Raw genomic sequence first — 7,496 nt, forward strand, 5'->3', positions numbered from 1 at the left:
TCTAGTTCTTCATCATCACACAAAATCATCAAAATCCAATTCCATCTACAGAAAAATCTCTGTCTTATCCGATAAATTATTGCGTGTAACCCGCAAATAGGTTTATCTGAAAGTGATTCACGATTTAGAGATTAATCCAGGCAATTGTTCAAGAAACTAAGATTGAAATCATGAATACAGGTTTGCATCATTGATCGAATTCATCCTCCAGGTACGCAATTTATACAATAAAGATAAACATTTTACACATTACATATAGTCTTAAGGAAATAACATGGAAACAAGATAACATTGTTTATTGTCTTGTTAGCATAAGTCTATAGCGGTACTACGTTTTGAACTTCAAAGCAAACGTTGAACTTATGTACCCGCATAATGTATAAAATAAAAACGCTTAACTATATAAATAGTTAGTGACCAACCATAGATTGATATATACATATAGTGTTTTATCACAGAATTGAGTGCAGGCTCATCAAATTCAAAAGAAGCTGTTTCTTTTGAATTGATATATACCCCACGATATTTTCATTTAAAGAAGCTGTTTCTTTATTTTTGCTACGAGCTTTTGTTAAAGTTTCTTATTTATTTTATATTTATCTTATTAGTTTTTCTACTCGTTTTATCAAATTATATTATCAGATTCTGTATTTGTTAATTTTGCTACTATTTTTTAAATACTTTACTTCTCGATTGTGCTACGGATTATTTTGAATTAGTTTTTATATTTCTTTCTTTTTTTTTTCTTTTAAAAATTTTTGCCATATACTTTGCTAAGAATTTGTTTAGTTATATATTAACTATTTATTTTCTCATATTTGTTATGGATTTTATGAAGTTAGATTTCGGATACTTGTTTTCTCAAGTTTTACTATGTATTTTGAAATTAAATTTTTTGTTGTTATTTATAGGATACTTATTTTCTCAAGCTTCAAGTCCCGGATCGATAATCAACACACATATTAAACGACTAACTCTCGTTTATATTAATCAGAAAATATAACTAAAAGAAACTGATTACAACCCTCAAACCCTAACTCGGTTTGACTCTTAATGAACCCTAACTCGGTTACATCGATCACGTGTGTGTCACTTGGATGAACCCTAAACTCGGTTGCATCTCATAGGCCACAATCTCTAATGTCTAATCATACATCGGTTTATATAGGACTAACATAACTTGCTAGCCAAGACATTACCTAATATAATTACAATACAAGTAGAAAACATAATGTAATTAGAAAACATAACCAAATATGACCGACTTGTCAACATTGGTCCCTCAAGTTCACCGACTTGTGACTTGGAGTCTGAAATTACGTCCAACAAAGTTAATTATTGATTTTAATACAGATTTTATGATGTTATTTTTGTTATATTTACTTTCTCAAGTTTGCTATGAAATTTGCTACGGATTTTTATTGGGAAAGGAATATATGTAGCTAGATCATAGCAAAATGCGTTCCTAGCTCATTCGTAGCATAATATGCGACCGAATTTTTCCATAGGAAAATCTGTAGCTAATATTTGTTCATGTAGTAGTGTAACCGGCATTCGAATAAATCATTAACCAAACCGATAAACACCACTATCCCAGATTTGTGGTAGTTCCATTGAAATAATTGGACGCCACTCAAAGTAAACTATTTTGTCTGCCTTGTGAAAATTGACACCTTCCATACCGAGGGCTATCTCTGTCCGATTCATTATGCGGTGGTTGTTTGTTTGCTTGTATAGTGTGTTAATAGTCATATATCTGGACCCTGGACATGTGCTGTTTCTTTTCTAATAAATTATCGTTTAAAAGAATTTGTAAGGTTGTTGATGTGAGAAACTAAAGGTAGTACGGGACCAAATAGTATAGAGTATAAACCACGTAAACATTAATTGTGTACCCATGCTAGATATGGATAAGCTTGCTAATTTCTACAATATATGACGAGGGGTGTTACTTATATTAGTGCTATGATTTGACTTGTTCAAGTTCATTTTTCCACGACAAGCTAACATAGCTAACGACCACATATATTTTCTTTCAAACTAAAAATAAAACAAAAGAAGTAAAAACCAATTTCCCAACTGCCAGATCTTTAAGCATATGCTTGCTGTACAAGAAAACAAAAGTTAAACAGATGACTTAAGCCCTGACGTCTTTTCAACCACTACAAATCTATCATCTTGGACTTGCAACTTCATTCCATGCCAATCACAAACACTAACACATGTTGACCTCAGAGCTTGTTTTCATCCCATCACCCGGAGCCGGCCACCTGCCACCAACGCTAGAGCTTGCAAAGCTTCTCCTTAACCATGACCAACGACTTTCAGGCACCATCATCATAATGAACTTCTCGAAACACGCAGCCGAAACCCGCCCAAGTGTTCCCCGTCTCCGCTTCATCGATATCCCATGCGATGAGTCCACTATGGCTCTCATCTCACCCGCAACCTTCTTGTCCGCCTTTGTCGAACACCACAAGCCGCATGTTAGAGACATTGTCCGAGGCATCACCGAGTCTGGAACAGCTAGACTTGTTGGTTTCGTTGTTGACATGTTTTGTGTAGGCATGATTGATGTCGCCAACGAGTTTGGAGCTCCAGCTTACACTTATTTCACATCCGGAGCCTCTTCGCTTGGGCTTATGTTTTACCTGGAGGCCAAGCGGGACGATGAGGGCTTTGATGTAACCGAGTTGAAAAACTCGGAAACCGAGTTGCCTGTACCGGGTTTTGTTAACCCGGTACCGGCTAAGGTTTTACCCGGAGTTTTGTTTGATAAGGAAGGCGGGTCCAAATGGTTTCTCGATATCACTACAAGGTTCCGTGAGTCGAAGGGTATTCTAGTAAATACGTTTCAAGATCTGGAAACACATCCACTAGAGAAACTTTTAAGCAGTAGTCCAGACATCCCTCTAGTGTATCCGGTAGGTCCGATAGTAAACTTAGAGAACAAGAACAATGACTGTAAAACCGACGAGATTATGAGGTGGCTAAACGAACAGCCAGATAGCTCGGTGGTGTTCTTGTGCTTCGGAAGCATGGGAGGCTTCAACGAGGAACAAGTGAAGGAAATAGCGGTGGCCCTTGAACGGAGTGGACACAGGTTTCTGTGGTCACTCCGTAGGCCACCGGCCAAAGGAAAGATGGAGTTTCCCAAGGATTATGACAACTTTGAAGAGGTCCTTCCCGAGGGCTTCCTTGAACGCACATCCGGTTTGGGGAAAGTGATAGGGTGGGCCCCGCAGACCGCAGTGTTGGCCCACCCGTCAGTTGGTGGGTTTGTGTCGCACTGTGGGTGGAACTCGACGTTGGAGAGTATATGGTTTGGGGTTCCCATGGCGGCTTGGCCATTATACGCGGAACAGCAGCTGAACGCTTTTGAGCTCGTGGTGGAGCTTGGGATTGCGACGGAGATTAGGATGGATTACCGGATGAGTAGGAAAGAAGGCGGTGACAACGAGGTGATACTGGTGAAGACGGAAGAGATTGAAGGCGGGATTAGGAAGTTGATGAGTGATGCTGAGTTAAGAAAGAAGGTGAAAGACATGAAAGAGAAGAGTAGGCATGCACTTGTTGATGGTGGATCTTCTCATGCGTCTATTGAGAATTTCATCGACCATGTAATGAATATGTAAGGACTTAAGATGTAGATTATATATATGCTTTTCTGTTTTTGAGTAATTTGTTTTGTGCCTAGTCTAGTGTTATAAGAAGTTTCTTTTAACTACGTGGCTACATTTTTTATTTCATAATCCACAGCCATCTCTCCGCCACTCATCTTACACTTGCATTAAATTATTATTTCTATCTTAGCGTTTTAAATCTTTCAACATCCCGTGATGGTCACCTATACATGACTGGATGCAATTGCAGTGTACTCCCTCTGTTTTATTATAACTGTTTTAGTTTGATTTTTTAAGTCTTTTTTATTTAATTTTGATCGACAATATTTTTGTTTGTGTTATATAATACTTGATGTAAAATATATGAATGGATTGGATTTTAAATGTAGTTTACATTGATATAATTTTCATCAAGTATTATATGATACAAACAAAAATATTTACAGTCAAGGTTGCAAAAGAAAGACTTGAAAAGTCAAACTATGACACTTATAATTGGACGGAGGAAGTATGTTTTTGTTTTATTTTTTCCCTCTTCCGTCGTCATTAATGAGCAGTGATTTCTAGTTACTTTATGTTGTAGTGGGCAGACTGCATGTGTAGTTTTTTTCAATCAGTGTACGTTTAGTACTTTTTTTCCTTGATTTATCTTTTTCAATTTGGGGAGAAATACAAAACTCTTTGAGAGCAATCTGTGAGAATTTCAACTTAAGCTGACATTTAATTCGTGACATGCAAACAAATAAGAGTTCCGTAATATAATAAACAATTAATGATGAGGCCCATGTATAAATCAAAATAATATCACCTTAGAGCACACGCTACCTTATACAACGAAAGAAGTTTGTTTCTTCCTCTAATTTATGGTCTTTTGATGTCGGCCTAAGTATTGAAGACTGGGCTATTATGTTTCTGGAGGCCCAAGATCGCGCAACAAAGGGTGGTCCACGAAAACGGTCATAACTTGGCCCACGAAGCTCCGTTTCAGGCCCATTACCAGTCGAATCCAAGCTTGAGACGAGGAGCACATTGTGGCAAATGCCTACAGCGGTTTGGCCCTGTCTGAAGCCCAAAAACGACTCCTAAATAAAGTTATGAGCCTTTTATTGTTTTTCAGCACTTTTTATGTTTTTATTTTTGGGTTTGTGTTTGGCCCATGGCCCGTTTTAGGCCAATTTCGTATTAGAACTCTTATTTATATGTTGGTGATGTAAGATGAACAAGGAGACTTAAATATTAATAAATTTCGTTTTTCTCTTCATTTTCCCTAGACCTTTGGGTGGGATTTGGGAGTTTTGAAGTTCATCACGGGTATTCACTGAATCAACGTGATTCGATCTTCGTTTTGTTTATACCGCTGCATCATCTTTCTTATTTAAATAATGACTTAGATCCAAATAGTTTTTTAATATAGATAATGACCTTCAATATCTTGTATAAAATTATGATTCTATCTAATATTAACCTAAATATCTAAATTACTAGGTTAAACATTAACTCTAATACCTTTAAAATACCTTGGTGAAACACTATGCAATCAAAACATGGACAAATTTTAAAGTCTGAATTTAGTGTTAAACGAGTCATGGTGGTATCATGCTTATGCATCGTACACATAAAGAGCAATTTTGGAAAAAATAATATATGTTGTTGTTAGTGTAAGTTTTCAAAATGGATCTGGCAATTTGTTTGGATCAATACGAGACATTAGTGAGCAAAAATCACTAAAATCACTAAAATCTGGGATCAATTGTAGCAAACCCGTAGAGAGAGAAAGTAATGGAGGTAGAGAAAGAAAAGTGACAACAAGGTTATGATGCATGGATGAATAGTACACTAATTATAGTGTCCATACACACACCTAGGTTTTCATAAATGAGCCTTTAATGATGGGCCCAAATGAGCAATTACAAGCAAGTGGCCTTCGGCCCAATACAAGAGTTAAACAAAAGCTAAACAAATATTACGTGATTGAACCATGTAATACATAAGCCAAACAAATAAACAAAACGAGGTCCAACAATCTCACTCTAGGCTTTTGTATTGATGACAGATTATATATCTAACTCTTCTTCATCAATCTGTCTCATAGTTATACGTGACATCTGCTTCAAACAATCGATTTTTGATGAAGCGATTGACGAACTTGTTAAACTTATTGATTTCCAGATCTCCCATCATTGACCGTTGAAGCTTCAAGATATCTTGTTCTCCCAATCGAAGAAGTTCATGCTCATCGAAGAAACAAAGATCAATTCTGTAACACCCCGACCAAAGGCGGATTATACATCGGGGCGCCACATATTGTTTCATTACTCGTGACACTATTGGGTGTCAATATTTAATAAATACATTCATTCGCGCACGCGCAAAGTAAACAAGATAACATAAATCAACATAAATCAATATATTATAAATCATAATATTCGAACAGCAAAAACTTGTCTTGTTACATTTTAATCTAGGTCCAAATAAAGAAAACTTCCTACGTGTCCACAAGCTCCAAAACAGCTACTGCAAACCTGAACATGTGTTAAAATAAACGTCAAACACTTGCGTGTTGGTGAGAAATCAAGTTTAATACAATACATAGATAATCATAAATCTGCGCGCAACACGTGTATGTCTGGTGTTTAACAAGGGTGCAATCAGATTGTGATCAAGCCTAAATAGATCATAGTTCATAGTTCATAGTTCAATCCGTGCTCCCAATTGAGCACAAAAACGAGAAAACATCTGTGCAAGTGTAAACAAAGAAAACCGTAAACGATAGGTCTCCCGTGTTCATCTAATGGATCCATGAAAACTTCGGAATAGGCCGAACAAAGCGGTTAATGATACACACATACAAATAAACAGCCAAGTAAACGTCCTCAACACATGGGATACTGCGCGACTAAAGTTCATAAACAAGTTTAAGACTCGAGTTTGTACGAACACATGAACATCCCAAAACATTAAAAGTAAAAAGGGATTAGATACGAGATTACTCACTTGATAAACGATGCGGTGTAAGATAAAGCAAGAACCAACTTTAAACAAGCACAAGTTAACCTATAAATAAGATTATTGTTTTAATGATTGGGTTAAGTCTTGATTATAAGTTAGCATAATTAGTAAGTAAATTATTATATATATATATATTACCGGAAAAGCAGGGCAGAACAGGGAGGAAGACGGAGGCAGAGAGGGAGGCGGCAGAGAGCAAGGAAAACAGGAGAGATTAAGTGTTTTGTGTGTGTAGTGTTAAGAAAATATTACTATTATTATTTATAGAGAAAACCCTAGGAGACACAATCCCTAGAAAAGGGGAAAGGATCTCAAGACAAACAGAACAAGACAAAACAAAAGATAACAAAAGATATCAAAAGCAAGTAAAAGATATCAAAAGATATGGCAGCTGCAGGGGGCAAGATAAAGCTGTCAGAGAACAGTAAAAAGCATGGGCGGGTCAGATAAAGGTACTGGTCAAGCATGGCAAAAGCAGATCTCAAAAGATAATGTCAGTCACTTTTTCTGTCAACCAATGGGGTTGGTGCGCATGCTGCGCCAAAAGTGGCTTTTCAGACATAAAGCAGATTAGGTCAACAGCTCAAAAGATAAGTCAACACAAAAGCAACGGCTAGATTCAACAGAAGAAAACTCAAAGGGTTCAGCGCGAGAAGGCTAAGGCGCGAAGGCAGACACAGAAGGTCAAGAGAGCGCGAGCGCGAAGGCAGACAGAACCAACCTTAACGCGTCGCGGAAAGAACTTCATTTCTAAGCGCGTCGCGGGAAGAATCACATTTCTTAGCGCGCCGCGGGAGGAACTAAAATTCCTAGCGCGCCGCGGGAAGAACTATAATTCTTCGCGCGTCGAGGGATGAACTACGA

The 7,496-nt window shown here is 37.3% G+C and overlaps 1 pseudogene; it reads left to right on the plus strand.

Moving 5' to 3' along the window:
- Positions 1–2,090: 2,090 nt before the first annotated feature.
- On the plus strand, positions 2,091–3,719 carry LOC143590306 (UDP-glycosyltransferase 71E1 pseudogene; annotated as a pseudogene).
- Positions 3,720–7,496: the final 3,777 nt, after the last annotated feature.

This window comes from Bidens hawaiensis, unplaced genomic scaffold (genome assembly GCF_021521415.1).
Source record: "Bidens hawaiensis isolate Kalapana, Puna unplaced genomic scaffold, B.hawaiensis_p1.1 tig00038453_1, whole genome shotgun sequence".
NCBI lineage: Eukaryota > Viridiplantae > Streptophyta > Magnoliopsida > Asterales > Asteraceae > Bidens > Bidens hawaiensis.